General features: G+C 48.8%; 2 non-coding genes across 2 annotated transcripts; one reads left to right on the forward strand and one right to left on the reverse strand.

The window, feature by feature from the left end:
- Positions 1 to 18,009: 18,009 nt before the first annotated feature.
- On the reverse strand, positions 18,010 to 18,082 carry TRNAT-CGU (transfer RNA threonine (anticodon CGU)). The gene has a single exon. It is a non-coding gene; the product is annotated as a tRNA-Thr (tRNA).
- A 7,634-nt stretch (positions 18,083 to 25,716) lies between these two features.
- TRNAL-CAA (transfer RNA leucine (anticodon CAA)) lies at positions 25,717 to 25,822 on the forward strand. The gene is made up of 2 exons: positions 25,717 to 25,754; positions 25,777 to 25,822. It is a non-coding gene; the product is annotated as a tRNA-Leu (tRNA).
- The last annotated feature ends 1,060 nt before the right edge of the window (positions 25,823 to 26,882 follow it).

A 26,882-nucleotide genomic window follows, 5' to 3' on the forward strand; every position in this document is an offset into this window, starting at 1 on the left:
GAATCGTTTAAAGAAGAGAATAGCCTGCCCAGTATTCTTGACCACACACTGCCTCACAGTCGGGGCTGAGAGGAATAGACCGGCGACCAGGTTCCTCCTCCCAGACACACGCACGGCGGGGGAGGGGAGCGCAGACCATCGCTGGGCCGCTGTCATTCCACGTGTGTGACACCCGAACACGAGAGGTGAGAAGCAACACTAGAACTTCGGTAGATGACCCTCAACCGGAGAAGTCCTCCCCCCCCCCTCCCCCGCCACGGCCTCCAGAGACCAAGTTGGCCTGACCTCTAGAGACCATCCCAGAGACCATCCCATCTGAACAGCAGCCGTGGGCAGGCCCTGTTCTACGGCCTCCTGTAAATCCCAGGGCAGCGTCCATGGGGCCGTGTCCCGGATCCGGATCCAGATAAGAGCCCGCATCTTGGGAATTACAGTTCTTAAGAGGTGGAAACTTACAAGACTTGGGGCGCCACCGGATCTTAAGCTGATTTTCATCAGAGAAGCCAAATCTGTGACACAACATAGGCCTTAAAGCATAAAATCGTGTGCGTGGGGAAAAGCAGGAAGCTAAATGCTTAGAATCGTTAATGGTAAAAAAAAAAAAATAATAACCGTCTTCTGATCTCCACCTTCTGTCGTGTGGAAGGCTGGCCCGTCTGGACGACATCATGGGCTCCCCACCAGCCGCTGACATCAGCTGCAGTTTCACAGTGGGGGCACCAGCGGGAGGCCAGAGAGGACACGGAGGTGGGGGTATCTATCTCTCTGCACTCCTTTCTGGGCCTCACCTCCGTCTAGCTCATCCAAGTGGACCTTTCCTTCATCTCCAATAATGGCTTCTTCCCTGCTGCTTCAGGCCCTAGGGATGCTAACCACCTGTCAGCAGTAGCTGTGTTCTCTGTCCTTCCCCTCAACCTGCCCACACCTTTGTCAAATAGCCTGTTTATGAACCCCTTCTAAGACTATCCATTGTGAAGGTTCCCTCCGCACCTGAGTTCCTGGGTGATAGGAGCCGTGATATAACTGGCAGTGTTCGGAATGACTGGCCGTGGTTTGGGAGGTAGTGTGTGATATTATGTTTTGAAGGGGGGGGCACCAACGTGGAAATAGGCATATTGTTGTGATTGATGGGGTTCAGAACACGCTAGCCCAAAATATGGCAAGTTGGCAAATCAACAATTTCAAGCGGAAGGAGCTTGAGAAAATGTGAGAAGCAGGAAGGTCACTCTGACCCGCCCCCTGCCCGTCTGCCCCGAAGCAGGTCATAAAACTCCTGTGTCAGAGGTACCCTGAGGAAAACAGCATCCTTATCTCCAAAGACAAAGGGACCCCGGGACCCCGGGAAGAATCCAAACAGTGTCTCCCGGTTTACCTTTCGGCCTGTCACGGGTCTGCAGGCTCGTCCATTCTTCATCAAGCTTGGCGTAAAAATAATCAGGCTTAACCCTGTCTTCAGGTCTTATTTCCTTATGAAGGCTCCCGGGTCATGTACACCTTATGTCAAATAAACTTGTGTGCTTTCCTCCTGTGAATCTGCCTTTGTCAGTTTAATTTTGAGACCCGGCCGGGGACCCTACGAGGGTCAAGGAAAACCTTTTTCCCTCCCTTGCATAATAGCAATACAAATAAAGGGCAACCACTGGGTCTTTAACCCACTTTTCAAGAAGACAATGGACATATGGTAGCAACTGAAATGTCCCATTAAAGTCATCTCAGCCAGTAACTCTAGGAAATACTCAAATTCTGTCTCAAAAAGATAATTCTATAGAGTCCATGATTCAAGGTCCTCATTATTCTGCGTCTGCAAGAGGCAGATGCGGCTGGACTTCATTTGCCATTTGAGAAAAGTGGTGTCTTTTTATAACCCGGGGAAAATGCCATTTACCTTTGGGTGTATCTTCTCTTCACAAGTCTTTAAGACCATATTAATAATGCGGAAATGTTGAAATAGCATTTGAAACACCTCAGAGCCTGGCTGCTATGTGCTTTGGGGGCACAAAACATTCCAACCCCTCTGAATCTGTATTTTTAGAATAGTGATTCCTCCCCCTGGAGGAACTGAAAAATTGCCTAGCACCATACCCGCGAACAGTCCTCACCCTCAGAGACTGAGTTTATTGGTTTGGGCTAGATCCCCAAAATCAACAGTTTTAAAAAGCTCCCAGTTGACCCTAATAATTATAAACCCTCCCTGTCTCTAAATCTAAGAAAATAAATAAAAATAAGAGAAAGTGTTTGGATCCCTAGCAAGTATCCAGAGCGGAGAAAAGGCTAAAGTTATATGTCCATTTTTTAAAGGTCACCCGAAGAATGAACAGTTACGAGCACCAATCTAAAAGAAGAGAACTGAGTAGGTTCTCTGTACACACTGCCAGGTACTTCATAGAATGAATCAATTACGTAAGAGCTGAAAGCAAACAGTAGTATCCTCCAATTTGGAAACATGTAGATTGTCGGTGGGAGGTGGGGGCTGCAACCTGGGCAAAGGTTGCACAACATCCTTCCAGACCGAAGACTCATCTCCCCCAACACCGATCAGGGGAACGTCCCTCAAGATGAAAGAAGTGCCAAACCTCAGTCTGTTGGCGTCTTCCATGTAGGATGACGTTAGGAGAGTCTTCGAGGAAGAATTATCCAGAATGACTAACCTCCAAGAATAAACCATGTCTTGGCAGGTCACAAAGGAACGAAGGAAATTAATGTGGAAAAATGGGTCGATTACTGAAAAGATGCCCAAAAGGTCTGTAGCCCCCTCCAGCCCTGTGGAGAAATCGGCATTGTGTACAAGACCCAAAGAACCCTGAGATTCTGTGTGTGTGTGTGTGTATGTGTGTGTGTGTGTCTTTTTCTCTCTCTCTCTCTATCCCCCCATCTCAATTCCTCTCTCTTCCCCCCTCTCTCCCTCTGTCCCCGCTCTCTCTGTCTCTGTCTCTGTTTCTTTCTGTGTGTCCCCCTCTCTCTCTTCCCACCCCCTCTCTCTTTCCCCAGAAGGGCGGTGAGGATGGGGGTAGGGAGAGATAGGATTAGTGGAGGTCTATGGTCCGAAGGCTCACTTTCTCTGATAACCTCAAACCAACGCTTTCACCCAAATCAGAAGAACTATCCAAAACTGACATGTTAGAATGCGTCTCTTATGGCCCTTTAAACAACGTTTCAAAGACTCATCGTACCAATCAGAGTTCTTACCTGTATATGGCCAACCCAACCGTGCAACAAGTGGGTAAGAAATCCACCAGAATTCCTGAGGAGGCCAGAGGGCCAGGCGTAGACGCTGTGCAACCAGCAATAACGCCCCATCCACCCACCACCGCCCTCCCAGCACAGCTGCACCGCCAGGCAGTGGTGCAAGGTTCTTCTGAAAAATGAACACATCTTCTGCCCCTCTCAGCGGAGCCGATGCTCGCACTCCCTGCTTTTCCACGTCCACAGCGCCTGAACCGAAGCCGGACGTGGGTCAGGGGGCCGGTGGCAGCTGGGTCACATGCTTATGCTCTGGCTTCGAAGCAAAATGAGTTTAAAGACGTCAAAACTGAATGAAAACAGAGCCTGAAGAGCAAATAAAATGCGCTACAGCATTTACAAAGTAGAGACAGCGAGTAACCCTAACAAACTGAGTCTGTGACAAAACAAGATTAGGGAAAAATTCATGAAATTCAAAGGAAAACAACAAACACGGAAACAGAATCACGTAGGTTTTACCGAAACACGACGGAGATCTAAACAATCTGGTGGCCGGTGTCTGAAGTAGAGAAAAATGAAGTGAAACAAGAAATAAAACGTCAACAAAAATGTTTGCAAATATTTACAAAGAAAGTCATCTTCCAGGAAAAACAAATATTGAATCCGTCAAAACTGAGATATCTTGTCATTGTTACCAAACTTCATAAACAGAAAGACAGCAAATGACCTACAAAGGGAGGGACATCAGGTCACGTGTCTCCGGTGATGTTAAGTGCGATTAAAACACATCATAACCTTAGGAGCACCTTGCTTGGGTCCCACGGAGCCTGGGAGTGCAAGCGGGCATCCAACAGCTTGAAAAGTTATCACCTTCACAGTAAATCTACTGAGCATCCCCTTTGGGCCAAGTAACTGGCTAAAGGGTAAAACCAGGAACAAGGTGACGGTTGGCCCATGCGGGGAGATGATCCTCCCAGAATAAAGAAACTATAGGTAGGTGGGCCATGTCGTGGTTTTCAACGTGCTTTCATGGTTTGTACTGTATAGATTAAATAAAGTCAAGTATGAGGTAAGGGAGACATTATTCTAGATATCCTTCGTGTGTGTGTGTGTGTGTGCACGCATGTGTTTCTTGCACGTGTGTTTTGAGAACGTTTAGGTACAGCTCAATGTGGGCTCAGAGCCTAAAACCTTCACATCATTAAACAAGAATAAAGAAAATAAGTAAGTGTTTGAGACATGATAGTGGGAAAGGAACAATTAAAGAACCAAGGGAAGCATAAGAAATTAATTTAAAAAGCTAAAGGAAAAAAAGCAGGACCCCAAAGATTATTTTTAGGAAAAAACAAAAGGGAAAAATATATAGATAACATGAAGAGAAATAAAATAGATAATAATTAGGTTATTAAAAACAGGAACATAAAATTGGGAATTACAACAAGGATGCAGAAGAAATGTACAAATATAATTTTAAAAGAGTATTTTGTACACCTCAACCAAAAAAATGAGAACCTGGACAAAATTGGTGATTTTCCAGGACAACGGGCATTACTAATGTGGCTAATACCCACGGAGACAGTTAAGTGACTTGTCAGAGCAAAGCCAGGCGTGTGATGACATTGCAGGAGAGGGACACTGACTGGGTTCTGCGAGTGGCACAAGAATTAAGTTGACACAAAACATTGACAGGAGGAAAAAAGCTATCTTAATTACGTACGCACACAGAGGCATCTCACAGATGATAGAGACCTCCATGCCATCCTGGGAGACGCACAGGAATCGAGATGTGGAGCTTCTGAGTTGGAAGAGGCAACTTATGGGAAGGTAAAGGAGGAAATGCATGGTAAATAAAGTTGCCTTTCTGTGCAGCTAAGAGTGTCTCCTGGATAAATTTGTCTCTGGGAATAGCTCTCTTCTTGGTACAGATGCTTTTTCTAGTGGAAGTTTCCCTTATAAATGTAAATTCCTTTACAAAATTTACAGGAGTTTACAAATTCCTTTACAAGATTCCTTTACAAAATACACTGTATTTTAGACATTTAAGCAGCTGGCAAATTCCTTTACAAAATTCCTTTACAAAATACACTGTATTTTAGGCATTTAAGCAGCTGGGGGGGGGGGCAGTAAAGAGCTTGTCTCTGCTGGTCTTCCGTTGCCTAAAAATAATGCCTTTCCCAAAGTGGCATATTTTGGAGTGGAATGCTTTGAACCTTTTTAATATTTAAATACTGAAAATAGCATAGTGTAGGAAGAAGTGACTTTGTTTTTGATTTTATAACACCAGGATTACTCTGATACCAGCAACAAATAAAAGTAACACAATTAAAGAGTTCCAATACAGGAATTCTCTGTACTTTCTGCTCATTTTTCTGAAAATCTATTCTAAAAAATAAAGCTTGCTAACTAAAAAAACGAACACCGATTCATTTTGCTTTGCAGAGTAGGAAAAATAATTTGCCCTCTGTCCCTCTGGGTTCTTGCCTGAGATCCCTGTCGTGAACAATTAGCAAAAGAAAAACACAGAAGCTCACTAACATGGAACCTCCGGTACATATGAAAGACGCCCAGGGGAAAATGAGTAACTCTTCAAAGTGACTTCCAACTCCAGCTGAAATACCATCCTAGTTAAAGACGAAGAAGAGAAAGGTATGGGGCGCCAGTTTGAGGTTATCAGGAAAAGCAAGGTAAACACAGGTAATGTTTGTCACGCAGCGTAAAGTCAGAGCCTTTTCCATTGATGATGTTACCAAACCCAAGTTTAGCTGAGCGTCATCGACTGAAAGACCCAGACTCAAGTTTTGACTGGAAAGGAATCGACCTTTATTCTGGAGCCCAGCAAACTGAGGAGAAGGCGGACTCTTGTCCAAAAGCCAACTCCCAGGTTTCTGCCCGGCCCAGGGGTTTTTAAAGGGACTTCGGGGGTTAATCGGCAAAGGAAGTAAAGGGGCCTGCAACATTTCTTGATTATGCGCAGACCCCTTGGTGCCAGCCGCTAATGTTATCTCAGTGCTGGGATGTGTGAGGGAGTTGGGTTCCTGTTTCATGGTACGTAGGAGGACTCCGTTCTTTCTGCAAAGGAGAACAAGGTCTGCAGACACCCACAGGGAGATTAGTAAAATCATTTGTGTGACCTGAAAAAGAAAAACATTTTGCTAGAAAATTGCTAGGCTAATCGAAAAGCTAAGGTGGCTTTAAACCCGCTTGCTGGCCTCCATGGCCTGGAAACATTCTGGTCCTTCACTCCTCAAGGCCAGTGCTCTGCAAATCTCAGACAGAGCACATTAGTTCTGTTACAATGAAGGGCCTTGGGACAGCAAGTAAGGGGTGTGTTAGCTTGAAGCAAGTGAACCCTTAAGACTGACCGGAGGGGGGGGGGGTCCCTGGGTGGCTCAGTGGGTTGAGGCTCAGACTCCAGCTCAGGTCATGGTCTTGCAGTTTGAGGGTTCGAGCCCCACACTGGGCTCTGTGCTGACAGTCTGGAGCCTGCTTCGGATTTTGTGTCTCCCTCTCTCTCTGCCCCTCCCCGGCTCATGCTCTGCCTCTCTCTGTCTCTCAAAAATAAGCAAAGGTCTAAAAATTAAAAAAAAAAAAAAAAAAAGACAGACTGGAGGGCTGTTACAAAAAGATGCTCTTGTGATTTAGAGTACAGAGAAGGAAAGCCTCGCCCATAGAGAGTTCCTTTATAAACTGCCCTTACAAACGGGTAACTTCTACTCTGTTTTTAGAGCTTCTTCTGTGTCTGCTTTTTCTCAGAACCAATCAGCTCAAAACAACCCTTATGGCGAACAGGCACACCGTGGGGTGGAACAGTCCGATCTTCAGCTAACTAACACCACTGCGGAAGGTGTTCACGAACAGAATCGAGCAGTACCCGTTTTAAGCGTACTTGCAAAAAACAGAAGGTGGTCGTTTAAACAATTTAAAGTTGGCTCCGTACTACATAATTAATGCATGTAATTCACCAACTATAGGTCAAATGAAAAAAAAAAATGACATAATCTTGAGTAGGCCAAATAGGAAGTACATAAATTCGGCACACCTTCCCTAATAAAAATACGCTCTCAATACTTAGGCATGGATATGTCGGGGCCCAGGGCAGGCCGCCCCAAGATGGGTCCCTTTGGCATAAAGATTATTTTGTGTTAAAAGCTATCAAAACCGAGCAGATCCAGGAAAAGCTCTTTACCTCCCCCTTGACTGTCTAAAAAGAATTTAGATTGAGAACCTGCTCCAGGAAGAGAGCGGTCACCATGGACGACGACACTCCGGGGTGAACTAGGCAGGGCACATGGGGGGTGGGGGGGGAGCCCGGCAAGGCCTGTTGGACGAATGTCCTCCCTGCATCCCAACGTTTCTGGGTGGCCCAGCAAACATTTGTTTACCAGACGTTTACTCGTTTCTATCTTCCTGAGGATTCCATTCCTTCCATTTGAAGTCCCAGACCCCGACCCCCAAGGTTGATGAGGACGTGTGTGCCTCATCTGTCTTTGCCTGACTGTCTTTGGAATTTCCCTGTCTGTGTGGATTCCCCAGACACAGGCTTTAAATTTTATTTTCTCTGCTAATCTAGTTCACGTCCATTTGATTCTTTGTCCAGCTAGGAGGACCTTGAAGGGGACAGGAGATTCTCGCTCCCCAACGGATCCCTGACTGAAATATCACGTAGGCGCCCAGCAGAGGGCCCTGTCTCGCGTCCTGGGGGATGTGATGCAGCGTTGGGGTATCTTCTGGCCTCGGAGTGTCCCTTTGCAGAGCCTGGGGCCCCTGGGCCCCAACGGGTATTGCCTTGCCTGGCTGATTCCCGTGGGACGGTCCTCCTATGCCATGGTTTTGTGCGAGTCTAGAGGCATCAGGCTCAAACACTCTGGTTCCCACAAATTTTCCCGTTTGTGACAGCCTCTCTCTCTCCGTTTGGTGGCTTGCAGAGCAAAACGCCAAAGACACACTTCCAGACGACAGTTGCCAGAAGCTTCCTCTACACTTTGACATTCATCTTCGCTGGGGTTTGGGGGTGTTGGGTTTACTCGATCTTTGTATCTTCCAGAAATGTGAGATGCTCTAGTCATTCACGATTCTCTCATGCGCTCTGGTCGAGCTGACTCGACGGTGGGAAAGCCGTTGAGCTTCCGGATTCTGCAGACTGACCGGCTTGGCGGAGGGTTTCCCGCCACCTTCCTGGGCCCCGCGGCACTGCGGTGGGTGCCCTTTCCATCGTCTGGTGTAAGCCGTGCACTGAGGTTTCTTGTTGGTATAACTTCGCTCCTGCCTTCGGACTAAAACACCTTGTCCGAACCACCCCATTTTCAAGCTCTCCTTTCCCCCGATGTTTTCCACGTTTCCGAAACAAGGCCGAGGGACATTTCGCGACACATCACTCCCACGCACGCTAGGCACCCGTGAGGCAGGATCTTATGCCCTCGGACTTCCATCTCTCACCCACGGGGAAAGTAGGAAGATCAGCAGGCGGGTGGGAGGGGCCAGGCCGAGCGGGAACAGACGCACGAAGGACACGCGAGGCGACACCAGCACAGGGCTGCGGCGTGCCTGCTCTGCTCCCGCGGGCCACACCCGGGGACACGGCGCTCTGGCGTGCAGGGGTGTGGGGACACTGCTCCCCGCTGAGGATCGCATCTTAGCTTTGTTTTGTTTCTCCCCGGCACCTGTCCCATTGCCTTGCACCCGGGGGTCCCGTCTGTGTTTCTGAACAAAGGGCGAGAATTCTCATTTAACTTTCCACCTGTTCAGTATCTTTCCAGCTGTTACAGGAAAACACGGCCCACTCGGGGTATCCTGTTGTCGGAGAGAAGCGCAGGGCCGCCCTGACTGGTACGTGTCTATGGGTCCCCAGGTAGGAAACCTGGGCCATTTCCACACTTGCGGGCCTGCTCTAGTGACCTTCTCCGGACTCTGCAACGTGTCCCTCCGGCTCGGTCTTTCCTCACACACGCATTCCTGAGCTAGAGGCCCGCCCCTTCCATTCACCTGATTAGACGTTTTTACCGCTGATTGGTTAGGGCAGGAGGGACATCGATGCTGTCCCCTGACCTTGGCAGAATGACTCTGTCACCAAGGAGCCATTACGAAACTGGAGGACCACCTGCCTTGTTCTCTAGGAACTATACCTTCTTTTCCTTCTGTGATGCAGTCAGGCGTGTTATCTTATGACAGACAGCCCCCTCCTCAAAACAAACAAACAAACAAACAAACAAACACACCAACAAACCCAATTAAAGTACAAGATTTTTACAGATTGTCCAGACTGTGAACTGCTTCTGGTGGAGACCAATTTCTACAACTACATCTTAGTCTTTCCCGTTTCTCTTGTGATTAAGGGGTTGCCTCTTGGTAAGGAAAAAGATTTTTAATCATGGAGCTAGCCATCCATGGAGGCCAACCAGATTTTTAAAAAATTTTTTAGTGTTTATTTGTTTTAGAGAGACAGACAGGGCAGAATGGGAGAGGAAGAGGCAGACGCAGACTCCGAGGCAGGCTCCAGGCTCTGAGCGGTCAGCACAGAGCTCGACGCGGGGCTCGAACTCAAGGACCATGAGATCATGACCTGAGCCGAAGTTGGTCTATTGAGTGAGCCCCCCAGGAGCCCCCTGGATTTTTTAAAAGCCTGGTCCTCTCAAACGAGAAATAGCAATGACAATGCTGATGGTGACAGCAACAACATAGCAGATTATTAAATGAAATGGATTAACGTGAGCAACACGTTGTGAACTGTCAAAAAGTCAAATAAAATATTGTGTATATTTTGAACACTTCTTTTGAGTAGCCCATCTATGCTATTAACAGCCCCACTTATCTCAAGGCAGAAGTTAGAAACTCCATTTTGTGGTCTCCCTGGAATCCAGAGTGCAGAGACAGATCTAGATTTTTCTCCAATAGACACACCCATACGGGAATAGATTTAGAAGAGACTAATGTGCGGAAGAAGCATTGGACAGGCTTTGTGGCCGTTTTGAGGCTGTCAGTGGAGACACATTGGTTGTTAGAGTGGGCGGTGCGTTAGGCTCTAAGAGGAAGCCTGGAAGCCAGCACGGAGGAGGCTGTGCCCAGCTTCAGGGAAGGTCAGAGGCCTGTGTGGGCCGCACTCCCGAGAAACCGGGTCACACCCACACCGGTTGGCCCAGAAGGCCACTATGGCAAGCCCCTGAGCACGTGAGGAGGACAAGTGGGAGACCAGCCCCAAGCAATGAACATTCTGTCCCCTAGTTCACAACCATCAGTAACAGAGGGAAACCTGACCCCAGGGCACCAGCTCTCTCTCTAGCTCACCTGCTCTCACATCTAAAGAGCGTACTCTCACTTCAATAAACTTTGCTGCTTGGATCACTGCACACCGCATCGTGTGTCCTTGAATGTTTTCTCTTGAGGAGACCAAGAGCCTTCGGCGACATCTTCGGGGTGGGCTGGGGCGAGGCCTCGGGGCCTGGGGTCACCCCAGTTCTCCGGGCAGCCACGTGGCTCGGGAACAGCAGGTGCTCCGTCGGGTTTAGCAGAGGAGGTGGCAGGGATGCCCGGTGCACTGGTACCCGGCTGTCTGCGTCCGCAGCCCCCTGGCTTGGACATTGTCTCCAGGCCCGACTCTCCGGACATCCGTGTATTTGGAACATCGGAGAAGAATTGTGGAGCATTAAAGGATAAATCGGCTCTCGTATAACCATGACGTGAACATGTGTCTGTAGACGGGAAAAAAGTTCTCCTTGCTCCCCTGGGGGTCCTTGGCTGGGTCTGAAAATTAAAGTGGCAAAGACTGAGGGGAGAAAAGCATACAGACCCTACCGGATTTTTACGTGTACGTGGAAGTCTGCACCAGAGCACGAAGACTCCAAGAAGTGACCAGACCAGGAAGCTTGTATGCCATTGGGACAAAGGGACAATAATTTGCGAGGAATTGACAATACGAGGGGGTTTGGGGTGGGGGTGGTAAATGGTTAGTTTAACAAGATTTGTTTGCACAGATCTCTTGGCCCCCGGTTGCCCACCCCGTGGGGGTAAGAATGTCTTCATCCTCCCGGCACAGACCTGCTGCACAGGATTTTGCGACCTGCTTCAGGGAAGGAGGGCTAGGGCAGGTCAGCGTGACCTTCCTGCTTCTGGATCTTCTCCAGTTCCTTCAGCTTAAGACAGTCAATATGTCAAGGTGCCGCATTTTGGGGCAAAGTTTTCGGAATCCTATCATTTCAAGTATTTTAATAAACTCAGTAATTTACGAGGGACACGTTAGCTAATCAGTAAGATATTATCGTTGGTTCAAAAGAGAATTCAAAGCAACGCACATACGTAGTCGGGTGAGAAATACAGAAATGAATTTACAAACCGATGCCAGCCCCACAGCCGGCGAGCACCGCAGCTGACTGGCCTGGCGTTGCACCCGCTGTAATTTGGACTCTCCACACACAGGATTCGCATACTGTCAGTTTTCTACGGGTTAGCTTCCTTCTCCACAGTTGTAAGAGTCACCCACAGACCAACCCTCTCTAGGATCAGCAAATCCCCAGAGGCCCCAGCATCCCGTTGAAGGGGAACCCACAAGTCCCTTTTGCCCATCTTAAAATCTCCTATGAGATGCTCAGTTAAAAAAATAAGTTTATTGATTTATTCTCAGGAAGAGAGAGAGCACGCGGGCGCGCACACATACACGTGGGGAAGGGGCAGAAAGAAGGAGAGACAGAATCCCCAAATGGCTCCAGGCTCTGAGCTGTTAGCACAGAACCCTACGCGGGGCTCGAACGTTGGAACCGTGAGATCATGACCTGAGTTGAAATCAAGAGTTGGATCCTTAAGCGACTGCACCACCCAGGTGCCCCCAAGCTGTTCAGTGAAAAAAAAATTTTTAATGTTTATTTATTTTTGAGAGGGAGACAGAGACAGAGCGTGAGCAGGGGTCAGGCAGAGAGAGGGAGAGAGGGAGACACAGAATCCGAAGCAGGCTCCAGGCTCTGAGCCATCAGCACAGAGCCCAATGAGGGGCTTGAACCCACGAACGGTACGATCATGATCTGAGCGAAGTCAGACGCTCAACCGGCTGAGCCGCCCAGGTGTTCCTCAACTTTAAAAATAAATTCCATTTCAGGGACACCTGGGCGGCTCAGTCGGTTGAGAATCTGACTCCTGATTTTGGCTCAGGTCATGATCTCATGGCTCATGAGTTTAAGCCCCTCAGAGCCTACCTGGGACTCTCTCTGCCCCTGCTCTGCTCACGTGCTCTCTAAATACATACATACATACATACATACATTCCATTCCATTTTAAACTAACTAGAGCAGCTTCTGATTTTTGCAACCCCCAACTCCGGTTTACAAAATTCCTTCAAACAAACGCCAACTTTACAGGAAAATACCATCCACGCATTAAGCAACGGTGCAACCCCGCATGCCAGATTTACTGGCTGAGCTGAGCTCAGCTCGTAGGGAACGAGCAGGAAGAAACTTCACTCTCTCTCAACTGCCTCTTTCAGCCGGCTCTGCAGACCTTCCTCCTCACTTCTCGGTGAAAATTCCAGTAGATCCAGCTTTTCTGGATTCTTGCTCAGGTCGACAAAGACTCCAGGGAGGCCTTGTCCCCCGGGGCCTGCTTCCCCCCCTCCCCCCCCCATTTATTTTTTCCTTTTATTTGAAGTTTATTTATTTTTGACCAAGACAGAGACAGTGTAAGCAGGGGAGGGGCAGGGTAGGAGAAAGAGAATCCTAAGCAGGCTCCATGCTGTCAGCACAGAACCTGATGCGGGGCTCGAACTCAGGAAACCGTGAGATCATGACCTGAGCCGAGATCAAGAGTCTTCAGGGGCACTAAGGAATCTACTCCTGAAATCATTGTTGCACTATATGCTAACTAATTTGAATGTAAATTTAAAAAAAAATAAAAAATAATACAAGTTAAAATAAAAAAAAAAAAGTCTTCAGCTTAAGGGACTGAGCCACCCAGGCACCCCTGTCTCACCCAGGTTAGCAAGAATCCTGCAAAGTCCACTGCGTAACAATTCTCCCAGTCGTGACATGGGATCAGATTCCTCGGCCTCTACCCTTGAGCTGTGGCCCCGTCTTTCACAAGAATCCCGGTGTCGGAAGTCTCTCCTCTTAGCCATCCTCAGGGCGGTAACTCTCCAACGATCTGCGCTGTGTTTGGAGTTGGGTTCGGTCCCTCCCCCCATGACAATGGTCTTGAGTAAAATCTCACCATTTTTAATGATGGAGGCAGGTTGGGTGGGAGGACCCACAGGGGCTCCCGGAGGAGCAGCCAAGAGGGTCTTTGGCTTCAAGCAGGATCGAAATCAAACAGGAGCCAGAAGGAAGCGAAACCAGTTCGGTGAATAGTGTAAGTGTTAAGAGTGTCGCAGACGCAGAGTCTGGAAGACTCGGGAAGACTCGGGAAGGAAAGGAGAGTGAGTCTTGTCGCTTGCAGTTAAGAGTTTCTATCGGAGGGAGGTCCAGAGTACTTGCTCCTTAAGGAATCCGGGCAGGGGCCAATCCAGGGCGAGCGACAGGTGGACAGGAAGTGTTATTTCACAGATCACCGTGGGTAAGGGGTACTGACGCAGCACCAGCCGGGTTTGCTGGAAGCCAGTGTCCCGAACACGCTCGGGATCCGGTGTCCGGGGGGGGGGGGGGGGGGGGGGGCCTAGGAGGAAACTCAGAGAAAGACTGACTTTCTCGCCTCCCCCCTCGGAATGGGCACAGAACCTCTTTGGTTTACTCCGAGGCAGGTGAACAGAACAGGAGTACGCGGGGCCTAGCGGAGAAACAGCAGGACCGCGCCTTCTGAAAGAGAGGCCCTCCGGTCTCCCCACGTCACCGACAAGCGTCGGAACAAGCTCTCTGTACCAATGCTAAGGAACACTCTCGTTTTCCGGTACAGCGTGATATCACCTCTTAAAATTCTCACCCAGCGTACAGCTTTCTCCTTTCCCGGCTCGGGCCTTTTCACGATGCTGACGCTGCAGTGGGCAAGGAGCTACGTTTGGTCTCCTGAACTCTCCCTCCTCACTCAAGCCGCCGGGTCTGGCTGCTGTGAGGTTGGGCCGCGTGGGGCAGACTGTGTCTTCCAAGCCCCCCACCCGGCACCCCTCCCCACAGCACACGTCCCCCCAGGCACCCCTCCCTACAGGAAAGAAGCCTCAGTCCCTTAGAGGAGGAGACACATACCCATCACCAAGAAACACCCGCCTTTTTCTGAGATCCGCGGAAGAATGGCTCACCCTCTCTGTCCCTCCGTCCGCACTCAGCCATCAGAGCAGCCACTCAGGCTCGCGCTTCTAGATGCTTTTAGCCATAAACCCAGAAGTTTTCTGAACCCTGTCCTTCTGGGATTTTTAGGGAGACTCATCACATAGGCCTGAGGCTCAGTAACTCAATCTCTAGTCCCTCTTCCCTTCCTGGAGGATGGGGGTGGGGGCAGCCGAACATTCCAAGCTCCTGATGGTGGCTCCGTCTTCCGGTGACCAGCCCCCACCCAGGACCCCACGCGGAGTCGCCCCTTTCGAACAAAAGACGCCCCTGTCACCGAGGACATTCCTAAGGATTTAGCAGCTCTGCGCCAGGAACTGAGGTCAAAGACCGAGTATTAGAACAAAAGACGCTCCTAGTGCTCTTGTCACTCGGGGAAACTACAAGGGACTTGGGAGCTCTGGGCCAGGAACCGGGGACAGAGGCCGCTGTGTACCCACACACGGTCTAAACTGAACAGCACGGTCTAAACTGCTGGGTCCATTCATATGCAGATTTTTCAGTAACTATAGCACGGTATTGTAAATGTATCTTTCCTTCCTTGTGATTTCTTTCTTTTTTCCTTTTTTTTTTTTTTTGTTTTTTTTTGTTTTAAGTGATCTCTGTGCCCCACGGGGAGCTTCAGAGTCACATGCCCTCCTCACTGAGCCAGTCAGTCCCTGGGATTTTCTTAATAACATTTCTTTAGCTTACTTCGTTAGAAGAATACAGTATACAAAATGGTGTCAATTCTTATAGATAAGGGTTCCGGTCAACAATAGGCTATTAGTAGTTAAGTTTGGGGGGAATCAAAAGTTATCTCTGGATCTTTGACTGCATGGGGATCCAGGCCCTAATCTCCCACATTGTTCAAGGTCAACTCTCTCTCTCTCTCTCTCTCTGTATATAATGCTGTACTGTATATGAAATATCACACAGCAGGCCTCTACTGTACCCAATCTCGAAAATACGACACCCCATAATGAAAACCCAGGGAATTCACCATCATGCTATTCTTCGGGTCCCAAGTTCTCTTCTTTCTTCTCCACACTTTTCAGGGTCTCCTTATATTTGGTTTACACCTAACGCCTGGGATTCTTAGCTGTGCTCAGTGGACGGGATAAGGAGACGTGACATGTGTGTTCCGTCTATAGAGGTAAGCCTCCTTTCAGTCGATTTAGGTTTTTTTTAATTTTTTTAAATTTACATTTATTTACTTTTGAGAAACAGAGTGAGACAGAGCATGAGCGGGGGAGGGGCAGACAGAGGAGACACAGAATCTGAAGCAGGCTCCAGGCTCTGAGCAAGCAGTCAGCACAGAGCCCGATGAGGGGCTTGAACCCGCCAACTGTGAGATCGTGACCTGAGCCAAAGTCTCTCAACCGACTGAGCCACCCAGGCGCCCCTCAGCCTATTTAGTTTTTATAGTTTCACTTTCATCAGCCCCACGAGTAAGAGCGTGTTGTGAGGTGGATTCTAGAAGTCAGGGAATCATCAGAGTAACGGATTTTACATTTGGCACCACGAAGTAGGGGTGGGTATTGCGACATCCAGATTTGGCCAGTGGACATGTCTCCAAAGTCTGTTCTTTTGGCCTCATTATCTTTCACACTTCTTCACACCTTGATTGACCGTGCATGAGGTTACGAATTTTATCTTGCAATTTCTTGGGCCTTGACCCTGGCTACACACACACACACACACACACACACACACACCAAACAGTGGAAGCCGTTGGCTTATATAATCCAAAACGAGGGAAAACAGTAACCTTGGGAACTAAAACGAGACGCCCTCAAGTCATCTGCTTCATACACACAGAGGCTAAAAGGAATTCATGTGAAAAAAGAAAAGTTCAGTCTTTCATTTGGATTTCTGGGCTATCATTCCACCAGAGATGTTTTTTGGAGGCTCACTTCATTTCTCTCTAGTTCTGTGCCAAGTGAGACGGCTCGGAGTTTCAGAATCATAATGAGAAGCCGTGCTTTAGGTTTTTTTCTTATTCTGCCAGGCAGTTTTTCTTGTCACCCTCTGCTCTCCTTTCTGCCCCTTCCCTCTGCTCCCCCAGGTCCCTCAGGAGACCGCCAGAGCGCGCTGAGGCCCAGCCAGCAAAGTGTAGCTTCCCGTTTACAAAGCAACTTTGGAACAGAGGCTATTTCTGAATCGGGAAAGGAACGCACTGGCGTATTATTTTCGACAGAGAAGTTAAAGATCATTAATAGTGCTTGTTATATTTAGCAAGAAAGTTTTGCTTTTTCCCCTAAAGTGCTGAATTGTAATAGTTTCCTTAGGACCGATAACTACGGACACAGAACTTCCTGTCTACTACCAAGAAGTGCCATTTTAGTAAGAAAAAGAGAAAAAAAGCCATCAGTTATTTAGCGGGCCTTATACATATGCTGTAATAGAGGTGTACAAATGGTGTTAGAAAAAGCACCACTCGCCTAGATTGAGGGTAAAGCGACCCACGAGCCGAATCCTGAAAGATGGGGAGGACTTTGCCAGAACAAGGGTTGGGGGTGGTTGGGGGTGTATTTCGAGCAGAGAGAGCAGCGTCCACAAGGTCACGAAAGCACAACGAAGCCCGGAGACTCTGAGGAACAGCCAGAGTCCTTAGCTGGGAGCAGCAGAAAGCTGACTGATTTTAACGAAAATGAATCGAATGTGCCTTTCAGAGTTTACAGTACCCTTTCCAAACACCTTGCAAAGGGAGGTGTGTTGGATTGTTTTCAAAACTCCAAAGTACTTTCTGGAGAAATATGTCTGTGGCTTACATACTTACAATTACTATATTATTAATTATTTAATACAAGCGTGGTGTAGGGAGATTCCATCAGTTGAACCTCTGGTGTGGATTATTGGTTTTAGCAACATACGGAAGCCATTCAGCTGATATCCGGTGTTCACGTTGGGGGCAGCCAATTCCAATCATGAGACAACAAAATGAGGCCAGAAGGAGGAGTCCCAGGTTTGGTAGAATCGTTATCAGGGCTGAGTTGCTCTTTGGTCTTCTCGGTTTGCTGCCCTTGGCTCCTTGACCTTCAGATCGTTTTTATGCCTCCTAAGGTATCTGCAGAGTCGTCGCACTCCGGGTACAGTCTTTAGCTGGGCTTCACTCAACAAACCTTTGCTGAGCACACACTAGGGTCCCCACTTGGCCAGGCTCTGAGATACAAGAGTAAATCGGATGTGACTCCTGTCTGTGGGGGAGTTTAGCGTCCACTGGGTAAGTTCGATAAGATCCATGATTATAACACAATTCCTTTAGGCCTCCAGGGGCTGAACGAGGCAGGATCCCAGGGTGGGGTTGAAACTCCATACAAATCAGCTTCCCCGCTGGCTTATATCGGCAGTAGTGACACTGGTGGCTCTTCAGGTTTTTTCTGCACCTGAATTTCAGGTGTTACCAGTAATGCAGGTGGCGCAGCGGCTCAATTTCCATTTGTTAGGAGAAATTTCCATTTTAGAATCGTCTCCTTTTGTTCGCAGCAATTTTCTGAGAATACAGAATAGAGATGCAGTCGGTTCATTTCTAGTTCTTGATTCCGGTGTCAATGAAACATTCCTTTTGAAATCATCTACCAAAGATGAAGAAAAAAAAAAAAAGGCAGCTATTGGAGGCCCCAGTGAGATTCGAACTCACGACCCCTGGTTTACGAGACCAGTGCTCTAACCCCTGAGCTACGGAGCCTCGGTGAGTCCCTCTTTGACTCCTTGTCCTAAGGTTGATTATATATTCAAATGTCTGGGTTCCTGTTTCTCAAGTTTCTGGAAATTTCATGTTCCACCCTCATCCCCTTTCCTACTTTCTCCGTGACAGTTTCAATATCAGAAGGGCTGTCTGGGGACCGGGCTCGGACCAGCAGCGCCTCAAAGTAACGAGACCGGGGTCAGAGAGGAAACGCGCCCGGAAGCTGCGGGCCCCCGAGCCAAGCCCGCAACAGGTGCGCCTGGAGCTGGCAGGGACCGCTTCCCTCCGTACTCTCGCGGCTCGGTCGCTGGCTTACACGGAAACAGGAGGAACCAAACCCAAACACACCTCGACTGCTGGCCAGGCCAAAGGAGTCATGAAAACGACCCGGAAAAGCAAGATTCCGGCGCTGGGAAGCGGGGGGCCGCGCGGCGCTTCCGCCCGGGACTCCGGAATGCGCGCTCCACGCGGCAGGGGAGAGGCCGTGCGACCCTTGCCTGCAGGGCCGGCGGCCAGCCGGGCAGAGGGACCCACAGGCTGGGACAACCACCGTGCGCAGGCGCAGCACTGCCTGCGTGCCCTGGGGCCTCACGAACGCACGCGATCGATGGGAAACCTAACAAGGGGTGGGCGTGTCCATGAAGGTGAGAGCGAGGTCAGTGGAGGGGGTTCAATGTTACCACTTACTCTTAGGCGCCGTGCTGACCCCGCTAGGATTAGAGGTCCGCCCCCCGCTTCCGGGAGCGGCCAGTGTGTTCACATTCTCCCAAATCCTCGACTTGCCTGCGCAGAAGGGCCCTGTCTTCCGAAGCTTCGCGTCGTCGCCAGAGTATCGGAGAAGGGGGTGCAGGCCCGAGGAGGGTCAGAAAGTCCCAGCCGGCCTGTGATTTGCAGGTTTGTGTACAATGTTCACTTCCTGCTTCTAGCACCTAAAGAAATGTATAACGTCGGTGAAACAGGCCTGTTAGGGTCAGAGAAATCACTTGAACTTTTTGGGGGGGGGGTTGTTTTATTTTTTAATGATCTTAAGTTATCTCAGTGGGCTCTCTGCCCTTCCCTGTCTGCAGAGACAAAGACTGAAATGCGTTCATTCGATGAGCCCTTGGGCTGGATTCTGTGCAGGCTCCTGGTCTTTCGGCAAGTCCTCAGTAGGTAGAGACCGCGCGGCGTGCGTGCAAATCTCGACCACGCGGCGTGTGTGACAGACTGTTTCACCTGCAGATACAGTTATATTGAGAGCGTTTTTGCAGCTCTGCGAGGGCCTGCAAGAAACTACAGTTCTCGAAGGGGACGAGCCCAGATAGCGCTCTTCTCCCAGCTCGAGTCTCCAAAAGTCAGCTAAGCCTTGCCTGGAACTCAAGACCTCAGGGGCAGGAAGACAGACGGCTCCAGGTTCTGATCATGGAGGCATGGCCCCCTCATAAGAATTAAAGAACTCTCTTTAAGAAAACGGGAAAGGAAGCAGAGAACACAGTCGGGAGGGAGACGGGAGGGACGGAAGTAGGAGATAGACACCCGCCTCCATCAAGTCCCCAGATCTGTTGGCAATACTCCCAAGGGGTCCCGAACCACCCCTCTCCCCGGCCCGAGTCTCCAGCTGGGACTCTGAATTTTGGTCCACTTCCACTAACACCGCAGTAAGGTACTATATAGCCACACAGGATATCAGGTGGCTCTTACAGATTTTTAGAAGAAAACTATATTCAATATGGGGAAAGGCCATAAAATACCAGTAAGTGAAAAAGGCTGAGTGCAAAACTACATGATACGATCACAGTTTTATTCTAAACGCCTTGCACCTTCACTTAGAAGGAAATAAGTCAGCACAGTGGGGACTCTCCGTTGGCTTTCGAATTTATTTATGTGTAAAGCCCTCTATAATTAGCTTGTAATGCTTGTTCAATTATACAAATTAAAAGATACTTGAGTAATATTTCTCTGTGTTTGGTTGAGCCTTACTTATGGTAAATGTGATTTGTGGAGCCAAAGATTCAGAATTCCATAAATGTAGGACCCAGCCCTTTGACTCTGTGATGCTAACCTTGACAATTCACTTTTCCCTACTGTTATTAATTTTTACCTCCTTCTGATGTAGGAAATCTTTGCCTAACTGGAATTTGGTTTTCGTTTTTTAAGTTTATTTATTTTGAGAGAGAGAGAGAGAGAGAACATGAACAGGGGAGGGACAGAGGGAGAGAGAGAGGGAGAGAGAGAATCCCAACCAGGCTCTGCACTGTCAGCACAGAGCCGGACATGGGGCCTGACCTCATGAACCGTGAGATCATGACCTGGGCCGAAACCAAGGGTCAGATGCTTAACCGACTGAGCCACCCAGGCACCCCTAGAATTTGTTTTAACGGGTGTTTTCGGAGAGCCATTGGATTGATCTCCAAATTTAGGGTTAGGTTCAAGAGAGGAAATCGGGGACCTCTACTTCTCTCTTGGCATCTCACATCTGCCAGTAGCTTCCACGGGCTGAATCCACATAGGAGCTAGCGGGGCAGGAGAGCCCAACGGGACACAGCCTTCCAGGGAAGAAACGCAGGCCAGAGAATGGGTCTGGATGAGCAAAGGAAGGATGAGCAGCAACCTAATGTAACTCCAGTGATAGGGTTAGGGTAGGGTTGGTCGAGTCGTGAAATTCTTGGATGGACCTCGGGTAATAGGGTAGGTTGACGCTTGAGCAGCGGATACATAATATTTACTTCTAAACAGCTTGAATTGGCCCATATAGGGAGTACAGCCATTGCAGTATGTTGGCCACTCACTGCCATCGGGTGAGGAGGAAGGCAGGAAGTCTAGTCCTTTCTGGCAGACGCCTCCCAGGGAGACTGGTCTGCGAAAGGCAGCTCTCCTGTGAAATAAGGCTGGTTCTGGAGAACATGCCGTGGGGCTTCTGGTTTCATTCCAAACACCACCTAAGGCTGCAGTGATATCTCCTGCTCGAGAGGCGGTCAAGTCTGTTTCTCTTGGGGACCCCATGAGCTACATAAATAACGTTTTGGAAATCTCGTTCTGATCATACTGGTCGCGTGGATTATCTTTTTAAGACGCACGATCCTGCCCTACACTTGAGTGTGGGAACACTCCCCTAACACCAGGGATGTGCAAAGTTGCAGGTCAGGAAACATCCGTTGCTGGTCCACAGAGAGGTAAGCTTGTTCCAGAATGTAATTAAACGCACTCCTACCTTCCCTGAGGCACTTTCACTACAAACAGTCCGTCAACAGAATTAAACAAGATGCTCACCGATACAACTGATTTCTTTCTGGCACGAGCTCCCTATCGTGGGACAGAGAAGACTGGTGTAGACATTTAGGGACTGTGGTGGTCTGCCGACCGTACGCTGAGTGGCTGTGTTCGGTTTTATGTCCTTCTTGTCACTTGCCCTCAACAGGCTCTCCGCAGACAGTAGCCACACACCTTTGTGTGCCGTTGGGCTGTTGGGTAGCTGGTTAGTTCCACTGGACACAAAGCAGAGAAGATCCTGGTTTTGCAATAGCTCCTTTCCGGCCGACAGGACTCAACTGGGATCCGTAACACCTTTCCTTACAACTAATACCCAGTGTGGCTTCTGTTGGCCTTTGGAATCCCTCATGGGTAAGATTTAGTGAGACAAATGCTCTTGCGTCCTCTTTTACAGGGTGAGAAAGGGGGCAGCAGGAGCCAAGAAGGTGCACACACATTTCTAGCTAGGCGTAAATAAGTGTCACTGGGTCCCAAAGGGGCCTGGGAGAGAAGGTCACGGGCAAGAATGTCGGGGGCTCCATAAGTGAGACACCCTGTTCTGGTTCCGGGAAGAGACAGAACAGAAGAGCGTATCTGGTCCACCGAGCCCACCTGTATGGGGAACGTAGAGATAGATTTTTCGCTCTCTGCAGTGGAGAAAGGGGATAAAGCACACTCCAGTGCGGAGAAGGTGATGGTGACGCCAGCACGAGACCGGGGGAAGGAACGTGCCTACGTCTCTGCCTTTCACAAACCTCTGCGCCCCAGACGTACCCCCCACCCACCCTAGGTCACGCTTGTCCCTGAGCAGCAGCTAATCTAGAGTAGAGAGAAATTGTTAGGCCGAGAAGCCTGGAGTCGGGCCACTCCTCTGAAAGGACGTGAGCAACAGATAACAGAAAAGAAACGGAGGCCCTAAGCTTCCCCCAGAAGAACAACAAAGAACCCAGAGTTGCCAGTGCACTCAGAATAAAAACCACGGAACGACAGATTCGCGAGAGAGTCGGCAAACTCTTCCCGGAAAGGGCCAGATGGTAAACATTTTAGGCTCTGCGGGCGTATGGTCTCTGTCACCACTACTCAGCTCCAGACTGTGGCTCAAAACTCGTCTCAGATAAATAAGACATAAGCGAGGAAGCGGGGCTGTGTTCTTACAGCACTTCATTCACAACACTGAAATTAGAATTTCATACAATGTTCACAGGTCACGAAATATTCCCTTGACGTTTTCAACTACTCTAAAATGTCAGTTTTAGCTCACAGGCCCTGTACAAACGGGCCTCGGGGGGGATTTGGCTCCCGGGGCTGGTTCCCTGACCCCAGAATAGCATACACTACGGAATGTCAAATACAGGTAAAGACCAGCTCTCAAAGTCCGCTCTGCGGTGGGAGCTCCATTATCTGGATTTCTTGTCTTTTCCTTTTTGTCTTGTTCCTTTAATTGTCCTATGATTGCATTTGCCATTACTACTGTTTCAGTTACCATGGCTACAGAACAAATTACCCCTCAAATCAAGGGCTTAAAGCAAGTATGACATAGGTTTTGACTTAAAAATACATATATGTAATTTGTGTAGGGCCCTGATAGATAGTCCACCTGCGTGCGGCTCAGCAGAGATCTTTCTGGGATCTGACCCAAGGCTTCACAATTGCATCCTTGGCTTTCTCTTTAGACCGTGTTTTCCCAGAAGACTTTTCTTAATTGTAACATCGTCTGTCGTCTGGAGAAGCTGGCAATGGGGAACAGTTTTACTGCTGAATATTCACCAAGTCCTGGCTCCTTTATAATTAGCCATTCTTTCCTTAGTGTGTCTGTCTCTCGTAGTGTGTCCCTCTCGTGTCTCATTTCACCGTAGGCATCTAGGAAAAGCCAGGCGACACCTTCAGAACATTGCCCGGAAACGTCCTTCGCTGAATCTCCAAATTCATTAGGTACATTTTCTATTTTTTCACATTTACCATAGTAATAGTCCTGCTAAGCTTTCTGCCATTAGATAATAATGCTCTCCTTTCCTCCAGCCTTTTCGAAAAGGATTTTATTAAAATCTACAGCCAATGTGGGGCTTGAACTTGCAACCCTGAGACCAAAACTCACATGCTTTACTGAGTGTGCCAGCCGGGCGCCCTTCTCCGGGCTCATTTTTCCTCATCCTCCTTGAAACGTCCCTGACTCTGGGATCGCAAGTTCTGCCAGCACAACACCACGGTGATTTCTCTGGTCTTTAGTGAGCCACGGCTGTGTCCCCCACAGCAAGGCTGGATCTTAGCTAGGGGTGCGGAGAGGCAGAGGGCTCACCCTTCCAGGCTTTATCTCGGCCCTCTCTTCCGGCCGTGCTTTCTTGGCCCTAGGGGTGGTGACTGCTCCCTGGGTCGCTCTTCTTAAAGTCTTCCCAGTTCTCTTTACTTGTTCCTAGCCAACTCCTTGTTCCTCCGACCCTCCCTTTAGTTAACAGTTCTTGACATTAAAACTTGCCCTGTTCGTTATAAGATAAACAAGTTCTGGGGATATCGTGTAAAACATGTCAACCATAGTTAGCAATACTGAAATATGTACTTGAAAATTGCTGAGAGAGTGGATCTTAAAAGTCTTCATCACAAGGAAAAAATTGTCACAATGCGAGGTGACAGATGTTGGCTCAAGTTGCTGTGGTGATCGTTTTGCGATACGTTCCTATATCAGATCCTTACGTTGCCCATCTTAAACTTACAGTGTTCTAGGTCAATCATATCTCAATACAACGTGAAAAATAAGTAAATAAATAAACAACCAAACACCTTTTCCTGTCAAATTACTGCGCGGTGTCTCTCTCCTGATTGGACGGATGCCCCCGACCCATTGCCACGTAAAAAACCACATTAAAACGTGATGGCTTAACTGACACAACAGCTCTCATTTATTCTCTCCCAGACTTGGTTGGAATCTGGGCAGAGCACCGAGGACACGGCTTGTCTCTGCTCCTGGTTTCGGGAGAGCCCACTGGAGGACTGTGAGGCTGGGGGCAGGAAATCATGCGAAGGACCATTTCCCCGCGTGTCAGGCAGCCGCTGCTGGTGCGGGCTGGAGACCTCAGTTCCCCCCTGCAGGGTCTCCTGTGGCCCAGGTCGGGCTTCCTTGCAGCGTGGTGGCTGGGTTCTGAGGACAAATGCCCTGAGAGAAGGCTGTTGGAAGCAGTGGCGAGCTAACACTGGGAGCCCAGCAGCATCGGTTCCAAGCATCGCAGATCTACCTGGATCCAATGCGACGCAACACAGTCCCCCACCCTCGGGCGGAAATGTGTCAAAATCGCATTACAGGAAGAACCCGTGGCATGACATCTCTCAGTAGGGCCATCTTTGGAAAATACCATCTGTCACAGGCGTTCTTATGGCTGCACTCAGAAGCCTCTACTATTTGAGACTTCACTTACCCAATTTCCCCTGAACTGGTAAGGAAAAAATGGGTAAAATACAATATAACAAAGAGGTGTCAGGAAATGTACTGTCCACGAGTTCATGACATATTGACTGTGCTGTGAGGAATCCATCTATGAAAGACAGTTGGATCATGGCATATTTTCTGCTGCAATTCCATATGACGGGGCATTCAAAATAATATCTACTTTCAAGTATCTCCGATATTTTAAACCTGTATGCAGAAGTTTTCATTCCACAGAAAATATATACATAGACTTCAAACCGGTATAGGCCGAGTGCAAAAATTCAACATATGCATACATTAAGATAGGCACTTAATTTTCGATACTGTTGTCATTGCCGTGCTGAAACATAATCACACTAAAAAGAGTCAAATCTACAAATAATAACCCACCTTTTAAAAAAGGTATTTCCCACGCAGCTTTAGAGTAATAGATGAAGAAATCACAGATTTAAAAGTGATGTCTTACAAATTTAAATGTGCTGTATGGATCTAGACCCTTGCGGTCTGATTACAGGAACCTGTCGATACTCCTGTTTATCGGAATTTTAAAGTGCTTCTCTCTTTCACGGCTTAGTCCCAGAACGGTAGTTGCACCAAGGTTACTTCGTTTCCTTCTTGGCTATTTCATTTTCACCGTCAGCTGGTGTTTTTCCAGCCACCGAAGGCAAACATGTTTCAGACTAGCTGCTGCCGCCCAAGGTGGGTCATTTTTACTGAAAAGCACCCGAGAGCCGTGGAGAAAGGAGGGGCAGGACTGTCCTGCAGCGCCCAAGCGACCGCGCAGGGCGGAAGACAGCGCTGGGGAGTGAACCCGGGAGCGAGATGAAAGGTTAAGGGCGGCTCGGGCGCCGTACTCCCCCGCGGTCGCGTCTCTGGGTTCCGAACCCGCGCCTCGCCCAGTCTCTCCGCGAGACGCCGCGGGCGCTGAGCCCCGGGGCACGCGCGGAAGCACCTCAAGTAGCAGATTAGGCAGGTGTCACGCCGCGGTGTCAGGATGGCCGAGTGGTCTAAGGCGCCAGACTCAAGCTTCCGCTTCCCGCTCTGGGGCTTCTGGTCTCCGCATGGAGGCGTGGGTTCGAATCCCACTTCTGACACTTCCGTTTTGTTCCTCTCTCCGTGGATTCAAAATTCTCCCCCGTAACCGCCTGCGACTAACTAACCGGCCACAAAGAGAGTACGGGGGTGTGTTCACGGACATTTGGACGCGACCCCTTCCCTCTTCCCAGAAACTGGAACCGCGTGCGCGGGTGGGCGAGTCATCCGCAGGCGGGAGGGGTTTTTACTGAGGAGAGAATTACTGAACCCGCGAGCGGAAAAGCACCTGTTCCCAAGTTCCGTCCCGAAGTCTGCAGTGCCGCCTGTGAACTCTGAGAGCGAAAACCTTTAAGTCAGCAATGGCGGAGAAGTGGCCTCGCTGTGCAAATACGCTCACTAACAGTAAGAGCTCCCTCTGAGATTGTATCTCAGGGTTATGTGATTTTTATGTGATTCATTTTTTGAAGGTAAAAAAAAAATGCATTCTATGAAGTTCTGCGTAGGCTAACATCTTGGTCTGAAACTGCAGATCTTAGATGTCTGCAGCTTTGCTATTGAATACGAGTTTGTCCCCCTGTTACTGAATTACTATCCAGCAACTTCTCCGGCAGGGATGTGTCTCGGTGGGATTCCGGCTCAGCTCCACCGCTGGCCTTGCCTAGGAAAGTCATTGTAGTAGTTTTTTTCTGTGTTCAAAATAGATATCTGACACACAATACTGTGTAAGCTCAATATCGTGTAACACTTAAGGTGTACAACAGAGTTCTTAGCTGGCCACATAATTATCATTTCTTCTAGTGCTGACAACAATCAGCATCTCGGTTCTTGACAAGTTTAATGTTCATAACACAGTTTTGTTGTTTATAATCACTGTGCTGTCTTTTAGGGTTCCAGGACTCATTTATCTACTAGTTGCAAATATACACCCTGGAGTGTCTCTCCCACCCACCCCCACCCCCAGCTCCTGGATTCCACCACTCCACTCTCTGCTGACACAATTTTGTTTTTAATTCCACATATCTCCTATATGTAGTATTTGTCTTTCTCTCTCTGACTCATGTCACTTAGCATAATATACTCAGGGTCTATCCATGTTGATTCAAATGGCAGAATTTCCCT

Source organism: Prionailurus viverrinus, chromosome B2, assembly GCF_022837055.1.
Source record: "Prionailurus viverrinus isolate Anna chromosome B2, UM_Priviv_1.0, whole genome shotgun sequence".
Classification (NCBI taxonomy): Eukaryota; Metazoa; Chordata; class Mammalia; order Carnivora; family Felidae; genus Prionailurus; species Prionailurus viverrinus.